Source organism: Cupressus sempervirens, chromosome 6 (assembly GCF_028749045.1).
Source record: "Cupressus sempervirens isolate cs-2001-9-10 chromosome 6, ASM2874904v1, whole genome shotgun sequence".
NCBI classification, from domain to species: Eukaryota; Viridiplantae; Streptophyta; class Pinopsida; order Cupressales; family Cupressaceae; genus Cupressus; species Cupressus sempervirens.
In genome coordinates this window covers 127,137,132-127,164,770 of record NC_143123.1, presented here as the reverse complement: position 1 = coordinate 127,164,770, position 27,639 = coordinate 127,137,132, and positions in this window count along the sequence as shown.

Below are 27,639 nucleotides of genomic sequence, written 5' to 3'. Positions count from 1 at the left end.
TTTATTATGCCTTTTGACTACTTTAGTTATCTGTTCCCTTGTAAATCAAGTAGTATGCTTGCTAGAGTTGATTTTGTCATCTCCTTCTCCATTTTTATACAAAAATTCCATCTATCCTCTACAATTTTAGACAATTCCTTTGGCAATTATCCATCTAGTTCAAGAGGTGTATACTTGAACTGTGCCATCATTGCATAGATTGATTCTTCTATCTCATTTTGTTCCTCTTTAGTGAACTTATTGAAATCAATCTTTTCTGTGTTACTTAAGTCTCCATTCCTAATGTTTTCACATAAAGTATGAGCTGAAGACTTAGGAGGATGACTTATCTTTTTAGTCTAATCTTCTTCATCAGTATTAGGTTGAGCCACATATCTTTTTCTTTTCCTTGGCTCTTCCTATGCCTTCTTGATTGTCTTCTTCTTCTTTATTGCTTCCTCTTTGGCTTTTTGTGTGGAGGCCCTTGTTGTAGCTCTGGTTGTTGGCTTCTTGGGTGTTGGCATGGTAGCTTTCTTTGGTTTAGGCTGAGGAGCATGAGGCATCTTTGCCTTCCTTTTGATGGTCTTGTCTTTGATAGGTGCTTCCTTGGCTTCTTCTTCCTCGGCATCCTCATCTTTGTCTTCACCTTGGCCTTTTCCCAATTCAAGTGGCCCTTGCTCTGGCTCATCTTTATCTTTCTCATCATCACCTTCTTCTTTATCTTCACTAATTTCTTCTTCTTCTCCTGCTGCACTTGTTTCTTCAATACCAAATTTCTTCTTTATTTTCTTCACTAGCTTGTCCTTCTTCTTGACTATTGTGGCCATTTTGAGTTCTATAACAACACTTGATTTGACAGTGTCATAGGTTCCAAATGCCTTTGCAGTTTTATCCATTTCCTCTACAAGTAGTGTTGTAATAGCTACAGAAGCTTGATCAACATCAAGCTCATATCCCAATGGTCTAAGCCATCTTACTCTTAGAAGGATTTCTTGGATATAAGTATAATCAATGTCAACAAGAAAGAATATGTCATTCTCATGTTGATTCACCAATGAGACTAGTATCCTCATTCTTTTCTTCATTGCATTCTTGAAATCATCAAAATAGATAGACATTTGATCATCAAAGCTATCTCCCATTTGTGCAATAAGATCATTTATTTGATTAGCAATTGTTTTATTTTGACTCCAGTTGACTTTGCCAAATGAAGGGAATTCCTTCATTATGTAAAAGAACATGCATACCAATACTGATCCAAATTTGCATTGTGCCCCCTTAGACTTTCTAATTGCTCCAAGATTATCATTTATCTGCTGCAACATGAGCTCTGCAAGGTCATAGGTCTGGTCTTTCTTTACAAGCTTATATGCCACATCCACTGCTATGCAGGGTACACTATTGAACCTATTGGGTTGATAAAACTTATGTGATATGATCCTTATAGCAAAATCTAGAAGGGGATCAGTGATGGTGTCTATGGTCATGCCTTTGTTATTCCATTTTGCACATGTGTTCTTCTCTATTGTTTCCTTTTTGTCACTTCTCAGTGTCTTTGGCCGATCTAGGGTTGGAAAACCTATGACCCTATGAACCATTTTCTTGGTAATCTTGATTGGTCCTTGCTCTAGCCAGAATGATCTATCATGGATTTTGCTAAGTATTATGCATATCCACTCAGTTTTGAATACGATTGGAAAAACTAGGGCTTTGGTTAAACCCTTCTTTTCTATGATAGAAAACTCATCTTTTAATATACCATTGTCACAGATTTTATCATAGGCATTGAAGATTTCTAGGTCTCCTATGGCTCCAATCTTATAGTTGTAAAACTTTCGCACATCCTGAATCATAACAACTTTTTCGAGGATCATAGACAATGCACCTGTGGGATCATTTTTGTATGCTACCTCAAGTATGGGCCTAAACTCAAGTTGTTTAACCTCATTGCTGACAAGTTGAATTTCATGGCTCTCTTTCCCTTTGGTGGACTTTGAACCAGATGCCGTTTTTAACCAAAGTAGGGTTTGACGTTTAAAATAAAATTCACAAACTATACAACTCGACACCTGAAGGAAATACCTAGTTAAACACTTAAATCGCTTGGGTAGATGCTAAATTGCTACAAATCACTGAAAATTGCTCAGTCATGCTCCTGGTAATCACTCTTCATTTGAATGGCTCAAAATGAATCAATTTTCACCTTTAAGAAGCTTAAAAACCTTGCATTTAATGCATTTTTGTACCTTTACCTATCACTCAACTTCCAAAGGTTTTTCACTTGGCATCCATTCTATTTCACTCGGCAACCATTCTCACTCGACATCTTCTAACTTGGTTAATAACTCAGCAACCACTGTAGTTTTTACTCGGCTTCCACTAAACTTCTTGACTCGACATCCAAAGTAGTTTCACTCTACAACCAAAGAGAGCTCGACATCATCATTCAAATTTTGTCTTAGCATCTTATCTCATGTAGATTTATACTTTGCAGTGCTTCTTCTCTATTTAGGGCTGATGTATGATACTTCCTTATATGTATCAGCCCCATAGGCTCATCTTGTGATTAGTTGGATGAGATATAATCACTTGACCTCTTGGGTGAAGTGACCCTTCCATTGGATGTACTTGGTACATCTTTTTTTTGCCATGTCTTCTTCAAGTCTGTTCTGATGTGTGCCTCCTCAATTTTTTCTTTGCCCTTATTTACTTCAGTCTTGGGTGCCTTGGCCTTTGTTGGACAATTCCTGCTGACATGTCCAATTTTAAAGCAATTGAAGCAAGTAGTTTGGTTCAACCATCTTTTATAGTTCCCTTTGAAGTGTGTTCTTATGCAGTTCTGGGGTATATGTCCATACTCTTGACAATAGTGACAACTTTGCCTTGTATTGTAGACCTAATTGTAATGATGTACATAGTTATCCCTTCTTACATGCTGATTTGGTGTCCACATAGGCTTTGATATACATTCAAAGGCTTTATGTCCATACTTGCAATTATGATGGTGTCCATCAAATCTTTGTGTCCTTGTGACTTTAGACCTGCAGTCTTATGTCATGCAACCTTGCATGTTGCACTTGTGACAGTAACCCTTGCTTTTGGTTATGTTAGGCTGATTGATCCTTCTACTCCTGCAAACATTAGCAGTATGCCCCTTTTTATTACAGTAATGACAAGTGGGTTTAGAATCCTTACCTTTGTCACTTCTTTGCTTAGCATTCTTTGATGATTCACCAACTTCAATGTTGATGTATCCAAGTCCTGATGTATCATGGGCTGATCTTGGGGATTTCATCAACTGTTCAAAGTACTTGCTAGCTTCACTTGACTTGTTGAGATTCTCTACTATTTCTTTTTCTCACTTCAATTCATTCTAAAATTGTTCATTCTGCATCCTCAAAGTAGAGATCTCAATATCTTTCATATTGAGTTCATGATGAAGATTCATCAGTTGGCCAAGTGTATCCACCTGCATGTTTGAGATCCTTGTTAATTCAGTACATTTTTCTTCAAGTCTATTTGCAAGATTTCTTTTGTCATCTTCCATCATGACTCTATCCTCAACTGCTCTTTTCTTTTGCTCAGTGATTTCACATAGCATCATGGCCTATGATTCATGCTCCATCTTAAGAGTTCTTATCTCTTCTACTTGAACTCTATTTTTCTCCATCATTTCTGCTATTGCTGCATCAAATTCTTTGGAATCTCCTTTGGCAAATACTTGTGTGATGTCAATCTCCTTGTAGTGAATATCATTTTCAGCTATATCTATTTCCTTCCTTCTTTTAAAGTATTTTCTTAATTCCACTCTAGCTTCCTCTACCTTGTGTAGAGAGAGATGCAAATCTATCACTTGGTTCTCAATGATCTTCCCAAGCTTGAAGACTTCCATCTTCAGATCTTTTCCTCCAAGCTGTTAGGCTTCTTCTTGAGAGAACTTTTCTATGATACCAATTGTTGGAATGTCTTAATGGGAAGAGTGCTTCTGAGAGGGGGGGGGGTGAATAAGAAGTAGTGGGGGGGTGTGAATAAGAAGTACTAGCCTTTTAACTTGCTTTAAATCCTTAATAACATATAATTGAAATTAACATGCATGCATATAAACATTAAACAATCATGAGAAACAAGCATGCATCACCACATAACACTTGAGATTTTGGTGACCCAGAAACCCTCCAGGAATAAGAAGGTAAAACTAGGGTGGGGATGATACCCACAAAATTACTGCAGCAATTGATTTCAACCACTTCTGATGGTTTGCCCTATTAAAGGCTACAACACACTGTTAAATGTGACCCTGTTAAAGGATTTCTACACCTTATTTGGAGTGTTCCTTATTAGAGGGCTTAAGAACATTCGACTTAGAATGCCACCCTGTTAAAGGATTTACATAAGGTTGTTAAACCCACCTAACTCAATAGGATTTCCAAATTCCTAATACAATTGTGAGAGAGTATTATAATAATTCACCTGATCTAATGCAATCTCTGATGCTGATCTCAGGTACTTGATCTGCTCTTCTATCACTGATCTCTTCTAGATTTGATCTGCTGATTGTGTCCCTTGTTCTATTCTGATTAACTAGATGTGTAAATTCCATCCTTTCCACTAAATCTTTGACACCAATATTCTGCAATGATCTTAATAATAGGCTTATCTTTTCCTTCTTCTTTTCAACTCCTCTTCCCACTATATTCAATGGCATCAAGACTCCCTTATAAAGATTAATGGTTTGTTATGCATCCTTGATTCAAGTGTTACCGCTCAAACCCTTAAAATTCACCTATTGGCTACATGCAGTCTCCAATTTTTTGATTGGCTACATGAAGATTGCATAGGTGGTTGGGAAGATTTGATCTTATCTCCTTATTAAGTAATGAGTCATGCATAACCATTTTACATCTTGGCTTTCAATTTGCACAAACTTTCATGTTGATCCTGCATTGCTCGGCACATGAAGTAATATTGATGCTCGGCACCATCTATTCTAGATTGCTCAGCATCCACTATGTTTCCTACTTAGTTGGGTCCTATAGAATTACTGTGTCACTCGGTACCTATAGAATTCCTATGTTACTCGACACCTATTAACTTCCTGTGTTACTCGGCACCTATTAACTTATACTTTTCTCGGCAAATACTATTTTCTAATCTACTCAGGATTATCTGTAACTTGGCATGTGTTAGAGTTTTAGCTCGACTTCCATTGTATAATTGGCATGTATTAGAGTTCTAGCTCGGCTTCCATTGTATACTCGGCATGTATAGTGAAGATGGTTAAGTGTGTTGACACTCATTTGTCAATCTTACTTATTTGATCAACAAGGAATATTCACTTAATGCAGAAAGATGACAATTATGGCCAACATGAAACCCCCCAAGATGCTTTATAATGTAGTGTGAGTACAAAAAATACAAAGATGTGCATGATCTTGAAATGCAATAGAGTGACACTTTATCTCAACATGTTTGCAAAAATACTACAAAAGGTTGTTAACAAAGATCAAAAGAGACATAAGGCTAATACAAGAGATAATACAACCCATTAAAAATCATTTGAAGAAATAAAATCAATCTCTAGACTTGAAACAACTAAGATATCCAACAAAGTGCAAAAAAGAAAAAAATTGAATGGGATGTGCCCAGAGCAGAAGCTAGAAAATAGAATGTCTCAAGGTATGTCTCTCAGAGTGCAAAAAAGAATCTTTAACTTTGACTGCATAAACTAGTATCCAAACAACATCAAAATTCCAAATATACCACACCATCACGATAGGATTGGAATCATCTTTCAGGCGACATCTTGTTTGCAAAAAATGGAGTCTGGATGAGCAAGTTATGACCAAAAAACCACATGTAGGTCAAAAAAGAGCTAGAATGACAAAGAATTTTTTTTTACTACCATAGGATCCATGCCAAAATGCCTCAAAAAGCACCTCCACTAGTACATAAATCATCCTAGAAAAAGTTAAAGTTTCATGCCAAAAAATACCTTGATTTGCATGCAATTTCTCAACTTCTATACAAAAATTCTTGATTTGTGTACCAAAATCCTAATTGATGTACCAAAAATATCAATTTACGTGCCAAAAATCTCAATTTTTTGTGCCAAAAGATCTTGATTTTTGTACCTTAAAAATCTTGAATTTTTTAACCAAAAAATCTTGATTTCCATACCAAAATCTTGATTTTTGTGCCAAATAATCTCAAATTTTGAGAAAAAACATCTCAATTTTTGTGCCACAAAATCTTGATTTTCAAGCCAAAATTTCTCAAAATTCACAAAATTGCCACCTCAAGAAATATGCCAAAACTGGGAGCAATATTTTTTGTCCCAGATTCCAACTCTGTCCACATTGGAGAAATTCTACACAAAAATAGGGTTTTTGGGTGATCTGAGCTCAATGATGAGGTTCATTTGGGCTCAAAGTGCACTGAAAAAGGTGACCCTTAAATTGAATATAAAAAAACTTTGAAAGCCGCAAATCTATAAATTGATGCCAAATCTCTAAAAAAAAATGAATTTCTAGAGCTTTGATACCATATTGAAGTTGATGAAAGATCAACCCCACAACTCCCAAGAATCACCTGCATGTAAACACCTATCACAGAAAGAGAGAAGCAAAAGTTATGGAGGCTAGAATTCCTAGATCCATAAATGAGACATTCTTATGAGCAAAAAGAGAAATTGCTATTATCAAAAGTGAACAAATAAATTACAAAGAGATCAATCCTTATAAAAGGAGATCAAAACTCTAACAAGTAAAACTTAGGTTGCATAATAATAATTAATAAAAGAATTAATTATTATATGCCAAAATTTTAGCTTAAGTAAACTAGAGATAATAAGTAATTTAATAATTAAATTAATATGATTTAGTTAATAAGAAAATGATGTTTTGTCATTGCAGAGTTGTTGATTTCATGTTTGATATAGATGTGCATCATGTTTTGATGCATATGACTCAACGCCCAATGGATTGCTTCAAGGCCACTAATCATATGCTTAGTAGGCAAGCATCCCCCTTGAGTTACTAGAAATGTTGAATTTTGTCAACATTTATCTCATTATAGATAACCGATCAAAGACATCTTTTATGGGATAAGTTCTGCAGTTTTTGGTCAGAAAAGTTGTGCATTTTTAGGTGCATGAAAACATTGTACATTTTCAGTCATCGAAGAAGCTGGTCGAATGAATTTTCTTGTTGTATGAGTCATTTTTTTTTATTCAACATTTGTACATTGAAAATGTAGTGCATTGTCATGCCTGCATAGAATTACAAGACTATTTGAAGAGAAGGAACTATTTGTTGCAATGTCATGTAGGCCAAAAATGTAGTGCATTTCTAGGCATCAAAGAAGTTTCATTGACTGAGTTGGCTTATTGAAGGAACACTTTTTTTTGATTCAATTTTACGATCTTGTGTTGCACGACATTGTGTGTTGTGTGTTGTAGTGTGTTTTCATACTACAATATTGTGCTCTAGTGCATTTTCTTGCTTTGCACATCATCACAAGTTTATTGTGCAGAAGGAATTTGATGTTGCGATGGTGCGCAGGCTGAAACTATTGTGCATTTTCATGCCTGCATTATTTTTCCTTGTTGAATATGATGTGACTTGAGAGCTCAATATTTATGGCGAACTATTCTTTTACGCATTTCCACACAACTTAGGTGGTTGTCCTTCCTTTTTTGCCACTTCCAGTGGTTATGGGCGTATTTTTCTTGCTCAGGGAAGTATTTATTGGCCCATTTTATGTCACTTCATGAGTAGATTTGTGTGCAAAATTAGATTTTTTTCAATTCTTTCTTGATTTTCATTTTGTAACTTAACTCCAACGTAGTTGAAGTTTTAACTATATTTTTTTAACTAAGTTATGTCTGATCTCTTTAAAAGGAAACTTTGTACATATTTTCTAGGTTCTTCTCTGTTGCATTTTCTAGAGTAGCTTTATGCCCTGCAAATGTATTCCTTTCCCTACCATTAATGAAATATCTCATTTCTTTTTTTTTCTTTCCATTATGTTGTTTGGTGCATGTATGTGCCTTGTAGTGAATGTTTCTTTTCTATTTTTCTTTATTCATATGTTGTTCTAAATCTACTAGTAGTTGCTACATAGTGAAATTTATTTTCCTTTCAACACTTCAATTAGTTCAAAATTTGTATGTGATTCCTTAGGAAATAGAATAGAGTTAAGAGTTGTGTGCTTGGGTATTTTATTGATGTATAGTGTAGTCATATGAAGATTTAGTAACCAAATTTCAATCTGGTACACCAGCTTTCCCTTTCAACATTTTAGTTTCAATATCTTCTTCTTGCTTTTCCTCAAAACTGTTAGTGTAGGTGCATCATGATTGTAATGAAGTTGATCTTCTCCAAAGATTCAGCTTCAAAGTGCAAGTCCCACACTTGGAGATTTTTTCCATGTTACATGAGGTCGCTTGAGGGTCATATCTCAAGCAAGGGTGCATACTCTTGCATCAATAAAAACATTGGTTGAATTTGATGTGAAGGTACACGATATTATTTGTAACTTGGTTTGGATTAGAGACTATAGGAGTTTGACCACTTTGCACTAAAATTTGTAAAAATCTTGATGATTATTCTCTAGTGTATATTGTAGTAAAAGGTTCATAAGGGAAAAATCAGCAAGGAGGATGACTATAAGGAACTTTTAAAGTTCCCAATTGAAGTCTGGACTAGGATATTTCTATCCAAGCCTATGAATCATAAAAAATAATAACGTTGGTACATATTGGTCTCTATTTTTTGGTGGTTTTTTATGCTCAACAACCTTAATAGACTTAGAAGTTTTAAGACTATTTTCAATTTTATGCTTTAAGCTTCATCCGCTATAGCTCTGTGTGACATATAACTTGGTTTACTATTATTAAGACTTATAATGGTTTTCCTAGTTTAGATTGGTATGTTGATGGTAGTATCATGGTTAGACTTTATATTATTTTTGATAGAGGAAAATCTTGTTGGTTGGATCGTATTACATAATTAATGTACTAAAAATGGTAATATGGTGGCAATGCCCATGTAGTATGTATTATGAGGGAATAGAAAATTTACTACTATCATAGAAATCATATAAGGTATTAGAGCATGGATTTAACATTAGAATATTTAGGGAGATCATATAATGGGTGAAATAGGTGAGGTAGCAAGCAAAGCTGGAGGTGTGGGCGGGAATGGTTGAATTAAAATTTCAAATGGGACTATTGTAGGCCCATCAGGGGAGGAAGGTCAACTTGGGACAACTGAGGATGCATGACATCTTGAGAAGGAACTTGATGGAGGTGGGGTACCTAGGGACCCAGGTCTGCTATGGTTGTCAAGATTCCTACCAAGAAATCGTCAAGCTTGTTGGCATTAAGCCAATTGGTTAGTCTTCTTTTCCCTAGTCAAGAATGTATCTATTACGAAGAAAGGCTCATTTATTTTGGAAATTTCAGATCAAATCATAGATATGAACATATCTAGAATGGATCATACCCTTATGCGGAGATTCTTGGGAACCAAACCAAATATTGAGGTAGTCAGAGTCTTTGTTAAAAGGAAATGGGCTTTGAAGGGACATGTGGATGTTTTCGATATGTTAAAAGGTTGCCTCTGCTTTTGTTTTTCTTGAAAAGAAGATCATAGAAACATCTTGTGTGGTGGACCATGGCTAGTGGGAAAACATACTATAGTATTACAAAAAAAGTTCCCTAACCCAAGTTCTCAAGATGAATCGACTATGTAAGCCCCTGTTTGGGTTAAACTACCAGGAATGTCACTAGAGTTTTAGTTAGAAGATGTTTTCCAAGGAATAGCTAACACCTTTAGTGACTTTGTATCAACGGACCTAGTGATGGTGTCATGAAGGAGATTCACTTATGCTAGATTATGAGTGGGATTCATTCAAGTGGTTGATATGTCAAAGTCCATTATACTTCAATGTAAACCAAGTGTCTAGTAGTAGATAATTGAATATGAATCCATCCCTTTTTCTTGTTTTTATTATAAAAATTGGGTCATTGGGTGAAGAAATACCCTAATAAATTCATCATCCCGGAGAACTATAAAAAAGAATGAATTTGAAAAGGCACCAAGGTTGTTGATTTTGTGGAACAAAACCAAATAGAGAAGGGGGTAAAAGTGGGTAAAAATGGTACTTAGGTAGAGCCTATGGAGATGATTAGTAAAGATGATGTAGAAGGACAGAGTAGAAGGATGGACGTGGTAGAGACCAAGGATATAAATGATGTGAATATTGTTGAGAGAGAAATGCTAGGTATTAGTAGCAAGGGCACTATTAATAGAAAGGAAATGGATAATCAAGAGGCACAAGATTGTATTATTCTAGGACCAGATTTATCTGAATACCCTCAAATAAACATAAAAAATAATAGGAACTCACCACACAAGGATGGAATCTTATCAATAACAGAAGAAAGAACACCCAAGTTGGGGGTTGCTAAAGATATTGATAGAGCTTTACAGGGTGAGGAAGCAGTAAATGGAGAAGAATGGATTGATGTGGAGCACAAGAAGGAAGTGACGACTAAGAAAAAGGAGAATCAAAAGGAGAACAATATAAAAAATAATAAAGAAAATCAAACACTTAGTAGAAACACAAGGAGTAACAAAATAGGGGATGTTGGTCCTAATCGAACTCCAATAGGGAGGCCTTCAAATGACAAAAAAAGAATTTTGGAGACCAATAGAACTATAACAGATGGTAGTCAAAGGACTATCTTGGAATCAAAATCATTCCATAAGAAATGAAGATTATGTCATGGAATATTAGAGAATTGAATAATCCTTATAAGTAAGACAAGGTTAAGAATATGATTAGAGATAATAAACCAAATATTGTGCTTCTTTAGGAAACTAAGATGCCAAAGGATAAAGTAGAAAGTATGTTTTTCTTTAGTAGTAGTAAGATCTTAGGTGGTGATGCTAATGGGGCCTCTAGTGGTATGGTAGTTTTATGGAATAATAAAAATAATCATGGGGAACTTTTATCTCAGAACAGGAATATGATTAATATCATATTTTGAAATACGAAGGACAACACTTTGTGGGTGCAAACTAATGTCTATGCACCTAACACCAAATGGGGAAGGAAAGCTTGTTGGATGGAAATGACTAATATTAGGAAGGAATTTGAAGATGAGGACTGGATGATTATGGGGGATTTCAACATACCATTGAAGGAACATGAAAAGATGGGGGGAAGTCAGACCAATTTGAACAACATGATGGATTTGATGGAATTTATTTGATGAAGGGCACTCCCCTTAATACCATAAACTTATAGAAGAAACAAAGAAATAATAGAAAATGCAAGAAAAAGATATGGACTTCTTATTTGCACCGCAGATGCAGAATTATAGAATTCACAAGTACAATATGCTAACCCACATGCGTGCCTTCATTACAATAATCTGCAAGACAAGCTACAAATTATCACTTAGAGCTATTGTAGACAAATTCGAGGCTTTCTTAAATAGGAAATTTTATGTCACTTGGGAATGTTCTAGACATTGAAACTTAATACCTATGGTCGACGGACCCTAACAATACATATAGAGTCAGCCAAATATATCTTTGACAATTATTATAGGAATTTTGGGTAGCCCAACTTTGAAAGGCCATAACTCTCGAACCGTTGCTTTGATTGGTCATTATAATCACTTTTTAGAAATGTCAGCTCTTGATCTATAGGCTCAAAACAATGCAAGCACCCTTCCATCAAGTTTTTGAACCTCATTCACGCACTTTAAGGCCTCCAACTGTGAGCCTAAAGATTTTTCTACAAAAATTTTACCAAAAATTTGAAATAACTTCTTTGATACTTAAGTTGGAGCAATGAAATTTTTATGGTAACCCCCCTGTCTACTAGTCCTTACTAAAATAGAAAAGACTATAATAAAAAAATTAAAATTTTTGGGTGATGCAAGATTGCTCTTACAACTAGGATGCTCTTGCATTAGACACCCAAGGTAATTTTAGAAGTGACTTCATCATGTCTCAGGTGTTCAGAGAAAAACCAAGATGGTTAACCTTCTCCCTTGCTAGCCATGATGAATCCTCTACTGGCCTCCCTTTCCACTTGACCATGTATTCCTCATAAGTTATGTTCCTTGTACTTTTTCCAATATGACTGTACAATATGTCCTCAATTTCCTTTGTAGCCAAACTAGCTACTAAAATACTCCACTGTGCTACTGCAACTTCATCCCCATCACCTCCTTCATAATACTCTATCAAATCTAAAATATTAAATACTAGAGAAATATTCAATTCAGTAGGCAACTCCACTTCATAAGCATTTTCAGAATCATGCCTTTTCACTATCTTGCATGGTTCAACTTCTTCATCTTCAACTTATTATAGGTACCCACTAGAAAATGCTCCTTTCTCAAATGAGTCATGACTTCATCTCCAACCTAAAATTCCTTATACCTCCTTGTCACATTTATCTTAGCCTTATATTGTGTATTCATCTTTATGATGTTCTTCCTCACCTCCTCATAGATGTTCTTCAAATGTTCAACAAATTCTTCTACTTCAGCACTACTTATCTCTCCTTTATCTAACTACCTTAATTTAGAAGCATTTCTAGGACTACTCTCATATACAATCTAGAATGGTGATTTACTAGTACTCGTACTGACAGAATTATTATATGAAAATTCAACCTGTCGTAAAATCAAATCCCATCCTTTTGGTTTATCTCCAACCAAACATCATAGTAAGTTTCCCAAACTATGATTCACAACTTTTGTCTGTCCATCAGTCTATGGATGATGCGATGAACTAAACTTCAAATCTATCTCCAACTTCTTCCATAATGTACACCAAAAATACCCAACAAATTTGGTATCTCAATCTGAAACTATACTCTTGGATAGACCATGTAGTCTTACTACTTCCTTGAAAAACAATTCAGCCATATGAATAGCGTCACTAGTCTTCTTGCAAGGAATAAAATGTGCCATCTTTGAAAATCTATCAACCACCACAAAAAATGAATCATCCCTACGATGTGTCATCAGTAATCCAAGAACAAAATCCATGCTGACATCCTCCCACAACCTCTCTAGTATAGGTAATGGCTGATACAATAATTTGTTTTGCTTCACTCCTTTTTCCATTTGACATACTCTACAACTCTATACAAACTTCTTCACATCTTGCTGCAACTGTTGCCAATAATAATTCTCAACAACCAAAGCTATGGCCTTATCTCTACTAAAATATCTAGCCAATCCTCCACTATGCTTCTCCTTGATGAGATACTCTCTCATTGAACTTTTGGGAATTCACAACTAGCTTCCTTTGAACAACATACTCTCTTGGATCATGAAATCCAACCACTTTATCCTATCAAGTGTAATAGGTTATGTAAAAGCCTTCCACGCTTCACCAAAATCAAGATCATTTGGATACAAGGTACTAAGTTCCTTCAACCCAACCACCTCTATCTGCATTTCTATCAGCAAAAGTTGTCTTCTACTAAGAGCATTTGTAACTCTGTTAGATTTTGCACTCCTATGTTTCAAAATAAATGTATAACTTTACAATAACTCATTCCACTTCAAATTTATTACGTTCAATTTTACTTTACTATTCAAATATTGTAAAGCTTGATGATCAGTATACAAAACAAACTCATTAGGAAGAAGATAGTGTCTCCACTTCTTCAATGCTTGAACTATAGCATAAAATTTGTGATCATAAACAAAATATTTTCTTTTTGCATCATTCAATTTCTCATTGAAATAAGCAATAGGTCTACCTTCTTGACTCAAAACAACTCCTATTGTAGTACCACTAGCATCACAGTCTACTTGAAACACCTTGTTAAAATCTGGAACTGCTAAAATAGGCTCCTACAGTTCACTTGAATTATTTCCTATCCCCTCTCATTGTTTGACTTAGGGGTCCACAGATACAACTAAAACCTCTTATGAACTTTCTATAAAACCTAGCCATTTCATGAAAAGATCTTACCTCTGTCATACTCCTTCAAGTAGGCCATTCAAGGATAGCCTTCACTTTCTTTGGGTCCATTTTCAGACCTTTTGTTGAGACTACAAATCCTAGCTACACCAACTCCTTCTTTACAAAAATGCACTTCTTCAGGTTTATCAGCAACTTTTCTTCCCTCAACTTATCAAATACCTTGAAAATATGAATCAAATTATCCTCCAATGTCTTACTAAAGATCAATATATCATCTAGGTAAATAATGAAAAATTTACCCAAAAACTCCTTCAGTACCTCATTCATGAGCCTCATGAAAGTGGTTGGTGCATTAGTTAGCCCAAAGGCATGACTAACAACTCATACAGTCCTTCCCTTGTCTTGAAAGCATTCTTCCACTCATCACATTCTCTGATACAAATTTGATGGTACCCACTCTTCAGATCTATCTTTGTGAAATACTCATCTCCGCTTAAACAATGCATAATATCATCCATCCTTGGTAATGGAAATCTATACTTGATTGTGATCTCGTTGATAGCATGAGAATCCATGCACATCCTCCATCCTCCATTCTTCTTTGGTACTAATATTTTTGGTACAACATGTAGACTCAAACTCTTTTGAATTAACCCCTTTGGTAATAACTCATGAACTTGTCTATTCAACTCTTCACTTTCTGCTGGCATCATTCTATGCACTACCTTGTTTGGAAAACTGGCTCCTGGAAATAAATCCATCTAGTGATTGATCTTCCTCATTGGGGAAAAACCATTAGGTACATTATCTAATACAACATTAGAAAGCTCTACCAACATATCTACAACTTCTGTAGCTACCTCCTCTACTTCTTCTTTACTATCTTTTGGAATTATAGAAAAACACATATGCTCACACATCATACCTTTGGGAAACTCTTTTCCATCAACAAAACATATTTTTGAAATACTACATACCTCTTCTTATTTCTCCTTCAATGACTTTAACTTATGTTTCACTCCATCCTTGGTTAGAGTGTAGGTATGATATTTCTCATTCAATGACTTTAACTTATGTTTCACCCCATCATGTACAATATGCCTATCAAACTACCACGACCCACCCAAAAAAATATGACATATGTCCATAGCTATGATATCACATAGTATCTCATCATGGTAGCTTCCAATCTTGAACTTCACTGAGCACTACTCATTGACCATGAACTTGTGGTCATCTTGCACCCAAGAAATATGGTATCGACACAGGTGTTTCTATCTCTTCAGCTTCAACTTGGTGACCATCATTTCTAACACCAGATTGTCAGTACTTCCACCATCAATGAACAAATCACAATTCTTATCTTCACATCTACACCTTGTGAAAAATAAACTCCTTCTTTGATTAGGTTCATTCTCACAGCTAAGTAGGACTCTTCTATTCACTAGGACTTCTCCTCTTTCAACATCTTTAGAATGTGAGGATCTGGCATCTTCATCAACATGTGAAACTCTGGCCTAGCCTTCTATTCTTTGATATGTTCTTCCTTGGTGCTGGGTACATTCAAATTCTCTATGCCCTTCTTCTTCGTAGTGAAAACATTTCCCATAGAAGCCTCCTCTTCCAAATCCTTGTGCTCTACCTCTTCTTCTAATCCCTATTGTTCTGATCATGGAAATAATTAGATTTGTTTCCCCTCCAGTTCAGACTACTACTTCCAACCTCATCATTGTTCTTTTGGTCATCATTATGACCACCATAAGATTGTCTGCCAGATCTTCCACTGTTACCTCTTCCAATATTTTTTTTTTCAAACTTCTTGTTTAGTTTCTCCTCAACTCTTAGGGAAAAATAGTATGCATCCTCAATACTATTCATTCAAACTAGACTCAACTCATCCTAAACTCTTGGCCTTAACCCATTAAGATAACAGGTGACTTTCTCCTTATCAGCTTCTACATGGTCAGTTCTAGTGAAAACTCAATAGAACTCTTCAATATACTCTTGAAAAAAATTTCTCACTTGCTTCAACCCTTGCATTTTCTTCAACAAAACAAGCTCATAATCCATGAGAATGAATTATCACTTCAATTTAGCTATCATCTAATTCCATCTAGTGCTTTTGTCTTTCCCTTTCTATTTTACTCCAACTAAACCTCTTGCCACTAGATCAAGTCACATGTCCCTTTAGTTTTTCTTTTGTAAACTTGACCCTATTAGGATCATCAATATCTTCATACTCAAAGTACTCCTCTAGTTTTTTGATCCAATCAATCAGCTCCTCTAGGTTAAGATTTCCTAAAAAATGTGGGAACTTCAAACTTAGGTCTTTTTCCAATCTTGGAGATGGTCCTAAAAAGCCTCTCTCCCTCTAGGTTTAGAACTACCTCTACTTCAACATTTTCTTCTACTTTGTCCTCAACCTCACTTTCATCTCTTATGAGAAGATTCATTCCTCTATGCATTTGTTCTTCCAATACTTGCATTTGTCTTTGGAGGGCTCAGAAACCCTTAGGTGTAAACCTACAACTCTTCTGCCATGCTCTCTTTGTGGAGGCATTTTTGTGCTTCCATTGAAGCTTTAGTGTAAACTACCTCATAAACAATGATATATCTACACACTCATCCAAATAATGCTCCTGGTGTAAACTGCCTCACAGTCGATGATCTATCCACACACTCAAGAACTCTAGCTCTGATACAACTTGATGAAGGGTACTCCCCTTAATACCATAAACTCATAATAGTAATAAAGAAACAATAGAAAATGTGAGAACAAAATATGGAATCCTTCTTTGCACCTCAAATGTAGAATTACAGAATTCACAAGTACAATATGCTAACCCACATGGGTGCCTTCATTACAATAATCTACAAGACAAGCTACGAACTATCACCTAGAGATGTTCTAGACAATATTCGGGCCTTTCTTAAATAGGTAATTTTATGCACACTTGGGAAGGTTCTATACATTGATACTTAATACCTATGGATGGCGGACCCTAACAATACATATAGAGTCAGCCAAATACATCTTTAACAATTATTTTAGGAATTTTGGGTAGGCCAACTTTGAAAGGTCATAACTCTCAAAACGTTGCTTTGATTGACTATTATAACCACTTTTCAGAAACACCATCTTGTGATCTACAGACTCAAAACTATGTAAGAGCCCTTCCGTCAAGTTTTTGGACCTCATCCAGGCACTCTAACTCCTCCAACGGTAAGCTTGAAGATTTTTCTACAAATTTTCCCACTGAAAATTTGCAATAACTTCTCCAATACTTAAACTGGAACAATGAAATTTGTATGGTAGGATTTTAACACTAAAATGAACCTTCTTATAGAAAATGAGAACATTCTAAGCTCGTATGAAAAACTTACTAAAAATAGCAAGCTCCCAGAAATAGCAACCCCCTTTCTACTAGTCCTTATTAAAATAGAAAAGACTGAAAAGAAAATATTTGTGGGTGTTGCAAGATTGCTCTTACACCTAGGATGCTCCTGCATTGTTATTGATAATCATTTGCTACATGACATGGACTTGCAAGGTATACACTATACTTGGACGAATGGAAGACTGGGTAAGGATCTCATACAAGTTAGACTTGATGGAGCCCTTATAAGTAATGATTGGTTTCAAAGTTATAAATGCTCTTTAATGGCTCATCTTAGAGTAGGTTCTAATCATTATCCCCTTTTTCTCTTAGATGACCCTATTTCCATTAAAAAGAATTCTCCTTTCCGATTTGAAAAAGTGTGGATTTTACACCCTGGGTTGGAAAGCCTTATTAAAGATTGGTGGAGGGTTAAGGTTTAGGGAACTACTATGTTCGAATTGGAAAAAAACATAAGAAATGTTAAGGATAACATTAAAATATGGAATAGAGAAACTTTTTGGAAATATATTTGAAAGCAAATGTAAAATTCTTGAGGAACTTAAAGAGATCAAGGACAACATTTAGTCTGAGGGTTATGAAAAAGTTTCTAGAAAGGAGGAGGACTTGAAGTTGATTAAATTACATGATATTATTACCAAGGAGGATATTTACTAGAAGAAATGATCTAGGAAAGACTTTACTAAAGAAGGGGATAGGAACACAAAGTACTTTTATATGACCACTTTGAAGCATATAGTGGTCAACAATATTTCTAGACTAAAAGTTAATAATGTTATCACAGAGAATAATGAGGATATCAAAAGAGAAGCTATGGTAGTTTTCATTGGTCTTTTGGAGAGAACATAATCTTGATAAGGAAACACAAAAGAAATTTGTGGTGTATTCCAAAGAGCATATCTAAAGATCAAAACAAAAACCTCACTATCATTCCTGCTAAGGAGGAAATAACAAAGGGTATTTTTCCCTTTGATGGTGACAAGGCACCTAGCTTGGATGGATTCCCCTATCTCTTTTTCCAAACTTATTGGCACATTATACAAGAGGATGTTATTAAAGGGGTCAAAAAATTCTTCGGATCTAGAAAACTCCTTAAAGAATTGATGGTACTTTATGGCCCTGATACCCAAAAAACTCAGGGCAGATAGTATGGATCAATTTAGACCCATCAACTTGTGTAATTATTTTTATAAGATCATTTCAAAAGTCCTCACTCTTAGGATTTTGACATTATTACCTAATTTGATTTTAAGATAGTAGAATGGATTCATTCTAGGTATATTTTGGACTCTATTATCTTAGCTCATGAAAATATTCACTCCTTCATCAAGTCAAAGAAAGAAGGGTTTTTACTGAAGTTGGATTTTTCTAAGGCCTATGATAGGCTAGGTTGGGAATTTTTAAGGTGTGGATTGGAAGCCTTTGGATTTAATAATAGGTTTATGGATATGGTTCATATGTTGGTTTCCTCTGCCACTTTTTTTGTTCTAGTAAATGGGTCCCTGACTCCTTTTTTTCATAAATTTTGAGGCTTAAGACAAGGGGACCTTTTATCCCCTATATTATTCATTTTAATGGCTGAATTTTTGGGTAGATTTGTGGAGAAAATGGTGCAAAAGGGGGATTTTGTGGGGTTAAGACCTTCATCAAAGGAACTAATATGTTCTCACCAATAAGTTGTGGATGGCTCGATTGTAATGGGAGAAGTTTCAGTGAAAAATGTTGGGAATATTTAAAAGGCTATTGATGATTATGGGTAGGCCACATGACATATTATAAATTGGAATAAAAGCTCTATTTATTTCATCAATTTTAATATGAATAGGAAAACCAAAATTTAAAGAATTATGGGGTGTGATATTGGAAGCCTTTCGGGTTTGTATCTTGGTTTACCTCTATGTCTAGACCCTCTCAACTCTTTTTGGAGTTATCTAATTGATAAAATCCATGCAAGTTAGCTGGTTGGAAAGGATCCCTCCTTAGCCAAGCTGGTAAGATAATTGTGCTAAAATCTATCATTCAAAGCATCCCCCTGTATACTTTGAGTACTTTTAAGATACCCAAAAAAATTGCAATGGCTATTGAAAGAATTTAGATGAACTTCTTATGGACTGGAATGGAAAAGAAGAAGAAAATGACACTAATTGCCTAGGATAAGGTTTGTAAACCCATTAAAAAAGGTGGTCTGGGATTAAGAAAGGTAAATAATATGAATGCTCTCTTACTTGTTAACCTCATTTGGAGATTGTATAATGATGTTGGATAATGGAAAGACATATGAAATAACAAATATAATTTGAAAAGAAAAAGTTTCAATCTTTTTCTTAGCAGTGATGAAGTTCAAGGGGGCTTAGCTATTTGGAAGCAGGCTTAGAAAATAAGCAGATTATAAATAAAGGAGCGAGATGGAAGGTTTCCAATGGTAAAACTATTCAATTATGGGAGGACATATGGATTCTTGATCATGCTCTAAGTTCTAACCAATAGTAGAATGGCTATATGGTGCAATGAAATTCTTTTTGGGGGTTAGATGTTACAGATTATTGGGAAGGAGACAAATGGGTGGATCTTACTATAGTGGATGATTCTCTAAATGAACTTAATAAAATTTTGATTTTTTTCTTTCTAGTTAATGAGGAGGATTCTCTAACATGGAATTTTAATCCTAATGGATTGTTTTATTTCTCTTCTTTGTACGGTTATACCTTTGAAGATTGTCATGAATCTTGTTGGGCTAAAGCCTAGTTCAAAGGCCTAACACCTAAATTTAACATCTTTTTTGGATCTTATTGCAAGACAATATCCTTTCTACTGATAATTTAAAGAATAAATGTATGTTTGTTGTTAGCAAATGTTATCTATGCAAGGAAGAGGAAGAATCGGTTAATCATTTGACTGTTCATTGCTCCTATACTAGAAGCTTATAGGAAAGGATCTTTAGACTTTTGGAAATGGAGAGGGTTCTCCCTTTCAGTATCCAAGATTTATTCTTAGCTTGGAAGTCACCCTCCTAGAATGCCTTGATTAATAATTTGTTGAACTTTATTCTACCTTATTTATGTTGAGGTGTTTGGAAGGAAAATAAATGATAGGGTATTTAGGGGCAAGGAGTCAAACTTTAATCAGATCTTTCACAAGATCAAGAGTATGGTGATAGAGAATTTCAAGTTGAGTGGTAAAGGCATGGAGCCTCATGATGAGTAGGAAGCCAAAGTAATTAAGAATTTGAAAGTAGAAGGCATCAATTATTCTCAAGGTGTAAGAAGTCTTAGAAGCATGGCTAGATAGGATTTCCCACCAAAGTGATGGTATAAGATTAATTTTGATGGGGTCTCTAAGGGAAATCCAGGGATTGTGGGGTGTGGTATTGTAATTAGAAATAAATATGGGGATAGTATTAGTGTTATGGCTATTGCTATTGGAAAGTAGACCAATCACATAATGGAAGCTAGTGTGGCTCTTTATGGTCTATTATATGCTAAGAGTATGAATATGGAGAAAATTTGTAGGGTTGAAGGGAATTCCCTAAATATCATTAATTGTCTCAACAAATTTAATAACCCCTCATGGACCATTCATAACATTATATGCAAAGCTATAATTTTGATCAACTCTTTTGTGGAATGTGTTATTACCCAAATTATAGAGAAACCAACAAAGTGACTAACTGGGCAGCAAACGTGGCTTGTAAAAGTCACATGAAGATGACTTGGAATAATGGTAATAACATACAAATTCGTAGGCTATCTTTGATAGAGTACAACATAATTGGAAGTAGACAAAACTATTTTAATAATGATGAAAATGGACATTAGGAGTAATTATGAGATGTATTAGAGTGGGGGATCGTGGATTATGATTATGTTTGATGAGACTGCTCACTTATTACCACACAGATTATGGATTTTCTTGCAAAAGAGAAAAGCATGTTGTGATTCTGAAACTAAGAACTACAATTTTCTTGAGATCGCTAGTAAGGAGAGTAATTTTTGCAAATTGAGGAATATGGGAGGTAGAAGAAAGAGGTGTGAGCCAAGAAGATACAAGGAATGGAAGAAGAAGCCAAAAATTTGGGACATTTTAGAATAGGAAAAGTTTATAGGTTTCATGGAGAAACTCAAGGGAATCAACCTGACTATAACCAAGTAGTTCATCAAAACTTGGAAGAACGATAGCATTTTGGTGGGTAATCAGAGAATGGAAGTCACAGAGGATATTATTGCTGAAGCCACTAGCCTGGAAGAGGAAGCTATTAATTTATATAGAGACGTGAAATTTTTTGACAAAGTTGTGGATGAGTTTTTAGAGACAACCAAGGAGAGAAATAGGTTGGTCAAAATTGGCAACTCCTACTTCAGCCCACATTCTATTTCTAGACCCTAGAGGTTTGTTATGTTTGTTTTTATTGAGTATTTAACCCTAGATGGTTGTTTTACTAAGATTTATGGCCACCACTTCATGTTGATTAATCACTTTAGGCATAGGGTTAGAATAAATTTCCCATTCTACCTAAGGTAGTCTTTGGATACTATCATCTTAGCCCTTCAAAATGAAGGAGATCATGCTTGTCATGAGGGTTTGATGGTGTTGGTTATGATTTTTCTTAAATTCCAAAAAAGTGAACAAACCTCACTTTAGCAAAAAGACTTTGGAATGTGATACTGAGGGGGCTAACTCAAATGAAGCCTATGAAGATGATACTGAGGAAGAAGAAGCTGAGTCAATGGTTAAAAAGAGGAAAAATCTTTCCCCTGGGGCTTGACATCTAAGAAAAGGAAAAGAAAAGAGGTGGATTATGAGATGAATACTAGGATATATGAGGATTCTGAAGAGGAAAAAGGGAAGAAGACTAAGGGGAAAACTAATAGATTTAAAACTAGAAATAGTTCAAAGAAGGATGAGAAATGTTTGAACATCCCCACGGATGATGATCTTCTAATCCCAAATAAGGAGAAGGACCCAGAAGGCAAGAAGATTTTGATTCATGGGAAGGTTGAGGATAAATGCATTGATGATGCTAACCTTGCGAAAGATAATCTGGACATTGATGAGGAAAATCTAAACCAAACCAGTGCCTAAGATGATCAAGGGCATATTAAGGGTGTCTTTGGAAACCTTGATGGGATGAGACGGGACATCAACAATATGATGGAACAAATGCAGGATATAAGACGGGAGTTTGAACATCTGAGCAAGACTAATAGAGGTGAGTTGACCTTAGGCCAACACTTGGATAGGCTCTTGGAGGTGATTGGGAATGATGAAGAAGTTAAGAACTTGATGAAGAGAGTCCCACCTCTTGAAGCCAAAAATAGAGCTATGGAACACATGTTGAAGGACATGCAGAAGAAGATGGATACCATGGAGAACAATATTGAGAATGGGTTAAAGAATTTTGCTAATCAAGGTTGTTCCATATTGAAAGTTGCCACAAAGAACATCAAGAATTTGATGAATAAGTGAGAATAGAGGAGAGACTAGAGTACAAAGGATACATGAAAGATGATCAAGGATCCAGCAAGCACAAAAGGGCAAATTCAAAGAAGACAAAGGTTATGGATGACAAAGAGATTGATGAGCTAAGGGCCTTTGTTATGAACATGAACATCCTAGATAATCAAGCTATTGAATTACTAAAGACCTTATAGCTATCCTGATGTTGTCTTTATGCTTTTTGTTGTCCTTCTTCCTGTTTGATGTTTTATGGTCTTTTGTTCTAGCTTGTCTAATTGTATAGTGCTAATGCACAATTTCTTGTGGGCTTTCTTTTCTTGTCTACTTGTTACTTTATAAAAGGTTTTGAGTCCTTTCAAAACCTATTTTTACCTAATCAAAACATTAGAAAAATTGGATTTTATTTTCTTAGTGATTAATTAAATCTATCTTTTAAATTTTCTGGATGTTGTACATAGATTCAAGAGACATGCCAATGTTGTTGGAAATGTCATTTAAATGAAAGTATGTTTTTTTCAAGAAGGGAGATTTTTCAAAATTTGGCTATTGATGTTAGAGTGAGATTGTTATAAATATTTGGCTAGATGGTAAAAAGGTTGTTGATGTCAAAGTTTGGGAGATTGTTTGTTTATAAATTGGCTCTAGCTCAAGCTCAACTTGTGGAATTTTAGCATTTTAAAAGAGGTGTAATTTGAGGCCAACTTGTGGAATTTTATTATTTAAACTAGATGTAATGGAAGGCCACTAAATTAAATTTTATTATTATGATTTAATTCTATAGGGTTGACCTTTGTATTTTACTTAACTAATTTTAGTGTCCAGTGAGGTTTAAGCAGGTGAAGCTTATTTTTAAATATGATGTGAGAGAATGTTTTTATCATTTGAAAACAAAGTAGAGTAGATTTAATGTACATGATATTTAATATAAAGTAAGCTTTGTGTAGTGTAGTAAAATATATTCATCATCCATTGACGAAGTAACATTTAGAAGGTGAAATTAAACGAGTGTCTCTTGGTAGCTTAATATTCACTTGTGGGATTGGTTTCTATAATAGGCCAATGCTTGCAAATTCTCAAAGTGGAGATTCGTGTTTGTGTGTGTTCTAATATTACTTTTTTTTCTTTTTTGTGGAATGACTTGAATAATATATCTAATTAATACATCTCTATAGGTTTTCCTCGAAAGTGCTTCCATGTTCTTAATTATGTACACATGTATTTTTGTTTTTTCTTAGATTATGGTTATAAAATTTCAAATAAGAAAAATTGAATCATATATTGACCCCCTTCTGAGTGTATAAGTGTACATCACATCAATTAATACTAGATTAAGGCCCTTCAAAGTTATTCTTATTGCTAGAAGGTAGATCTTGAGAACACACATGAATATTCAAAAAATATTCTATTCAAATATAACTCCATTTTTTGACAAAAAATAGGACATGAACTTATCAAATGGCTCTTGATAATATATTAGATAAATTTTGTAGTGAATCATTATGCAACTCTATCATCTCCACCAATGGATAAGGCTAAAAAGAAGAATGCAAACTTCATAAATTATCTCTTTAGAACATCTATGAAGGTGATTTAAAATAAAGAAGACTAATCCCCTAACCCATAGAAGATAATTTGAGAGCTTGAAAATTAAAGACAAAAAATGTGGATGCAATCAAGTCAATACAATGAAAGGACTTGGTCAAAAGGTTGAAGATTCGTTGATTATTAAAAATTCGTTAAAGTATCTTCACTTACGATTTGATGTCAAAGTTTCTTCCATTGAAGAAATGAAGGATTTTGATTCATTAACACTTCGATTACTTACGTATCCTCACAATGTATGATATGAGGAAATTGAAAAAAAGAAGTTTTCTATTTGGCTATAGGATTAAGAATATGGGAATAGGAATACATATTTTGAAATTTGTTATTCTAGAATAGAAAATAAGAATGCCTATTTCTATTCTTGTTTGGTTAAGTCAAAATTTGATGTAGAATTCACAGACCCAAAAATTTATGCTTTCTAAAATAAATAAAATTGGTATAGGAATACGTTTTACAATTATACCTATTTAGATGGAATTTTAAATGCTCATTTTTAAGCCAAAATTGAAATATGTATTCCTATTCACAATTTTGATTTGATGCACCCAAACAGAGAATTTGAAATTTTAAGAATTTACATATAGCTATCATATTCCCACTACCAAACATAGAATGTGAAAAATGGAGCAATGAGTCAAATGTAGAAGTCAATTGAAATTTTTTTTAAAAAAAATTTAAAGATACAAAATCAAGCTACCATTGAACTATTTTTATTTATTGTAAAATAAGACATCTTGTTTCTACATTCTAGATGTTGAAAATCATGATCGTAATGAGGAGGTTGTAGCAAGAAGGAAAGAAAACATTTTCTATATAAAAAGAACTTCCGCATATAGAAGAAAGATTCCTAGTCCAAGAGGGGTAAAGTCTCATATAAAGAGAGAGTTGAGTGTCTTAGATTGTAATGTGAGAAGAAACTTTGTTTATAGCAAACTAAACAAGGGTTGATTCAATAAAAGATAAAGACAATTGTTTGAAAAAAGATAGACTCATTCAAGAAAGAAGATGCCAAAATTGAAAGTGAAGTGGATCATAAAGAAGAACTTAAGTGAAAGACCAAAAAGCTTAAGAAAAAAATCTAAAACAAAAATTTAATTATAAGTGCAAGATCTAAAATAAAAATTGCAATTATAAGTGCAACTATGAAAAAGATGATTATATTTAAAATAAAAATTGCCACAAAGTCTTGAGAAACTAAAAAATATCATCGACCTAAGGAAAATATAAGTAACAAATAATGTGGAAGAAGTGATGAGAACTCACTTTGAGAACAATATTGAAATTCTAAAAGTGATGTTATCAATTTGTAATGTCACTATTCATTAAGAGTGGTCTTGTCTATAAAATGGAGCACTCAATAAAATTAAAAAATTGTTTAGGACAGATTCTTCTACTAGAATAACCAACATGTGTTTTCATTAATACCTTACTATTCCCATGCAAGTGAATTGAATCTTATTTGACTCAAACACAAGGCAAGGAAATCAAGGCAATGCTCCACGTTAAAATTCACTTAGTAGACTTAGAAATTTTAAAGACATTAATACAAAACATTTTAGAAACCCCATCTACAATGGATATATAAAGACAAGTGTAGGAACCATGTCCTATTTAAATTTTTCCACATCATCAATTGTGAAAAAATTGGAAGAGAACCAATCAAAACATAGCAAAATAGTCAAATTGTTTAACCATCAACAATTAGTTTATCCACATAACAAAAACATTAAGATGTTGATCAAAAATTAAACATCTTCAACATGTTTAAAAATATGATGTTTAGAATTACATTAATAATGGTGATAACTAATCACATCTCATGCTTATGATAGAAACATAATACCATAGTTATTGATCCAACTCATAGCAATTTGTAATGCATTTCTTTAAATCAATTTCCAGCTTTACATAACTCTCAAGTTACAATTACATATATCAGTACATCTCAATGATGAACAATACAATCAAAATTGAGATAACCTATCTTGTTGTGTTCTTCAGCGTATCCTATCTCCAAAGTCATAGGACATCGTCCACCTGTTGTTTAAGATGGGAGTGTAGCCCATGCGCTTTTACCTCACCAACCATGGAATGATTAGTCCTATGAGATTCTTCCTGACATGAAGAATACCCTGACCCTCGCACGAGAAGCCTAGCTTCCCGGAACAAGATGGATTAGATGGATCTGGTGTGATTGTGAAACACACTACATTGCAACCATGTGCCTAGTAGCCTAATCATGGAATGTAGTAGGGAATAAAATTAACTGCACATCTATACATATGTAGTAAAACCAAATAAGCATAGCCACATACACACATGCATTATTTGGAAAAAAAAAAATGGCTTGGCCAAGCACTTTATAAGCTAGATTTAATGGTAGAAGAAACAAGAACAACATGTATCCATTCTAAAGAACTGGCAAATAGAAGATACTAAACATGAAGTATCCATCTATCTTTCCCATAATTGCTACATTACACCTAGCTATGAAGAAAAATAAACATCTCTATATGCTGATCACAATAGGACGTTCCAACTGATCGGATTTCATTTAAGGATAGCATTTATGATTATCCCTCTCGTAGGGTATAGTTAGAGATATCAATGTTGTTTGAATATTTTTACAACTGATTTAACACATATATGAGTGTTCTTCCCTATGTTACAGTAAAGCACTTAAATGTAGATTCAATACTTATGCACTAAATTCAACGCATATAGGTTCATACTACTCGTATAGTGTAGACATATACTTAAATGTTGATACAAATACTTTGCAACTAAATTTAAAACATATAGGATGATGCTATTACTAAGGTACAATCATACATGTAATGCTGATTTGTACACTTTTGAAATCAATTAAAATACATATAGTTGTGTTAATCTCCTACAGTGTAACACCTCGCCAAGGGATCCAAAAGAACTAACCTAAAGTTTTAATAAATTTGTCAAACCTTTTTTAGAAAAAAAAGAAAGAAATAATAGTATGCACGTCAAACATAAAGTAGAAAAAGCAATAACATACAATCATACATAAGCAAACATAACAAAGTAGTTTCCTTAAGGATCCCAAGACGTTGAGTCACATTTAAATTTTAATTAATACTAAGTCTAATAAATAACACATCCACATGAAAGAATAATTAAAAGTCCAAAATCCATTTAAATAATATATATTTGTTCTAAATGCCACTTGGCAATAACATTTGGAATGCACAACCATCCACTGTACA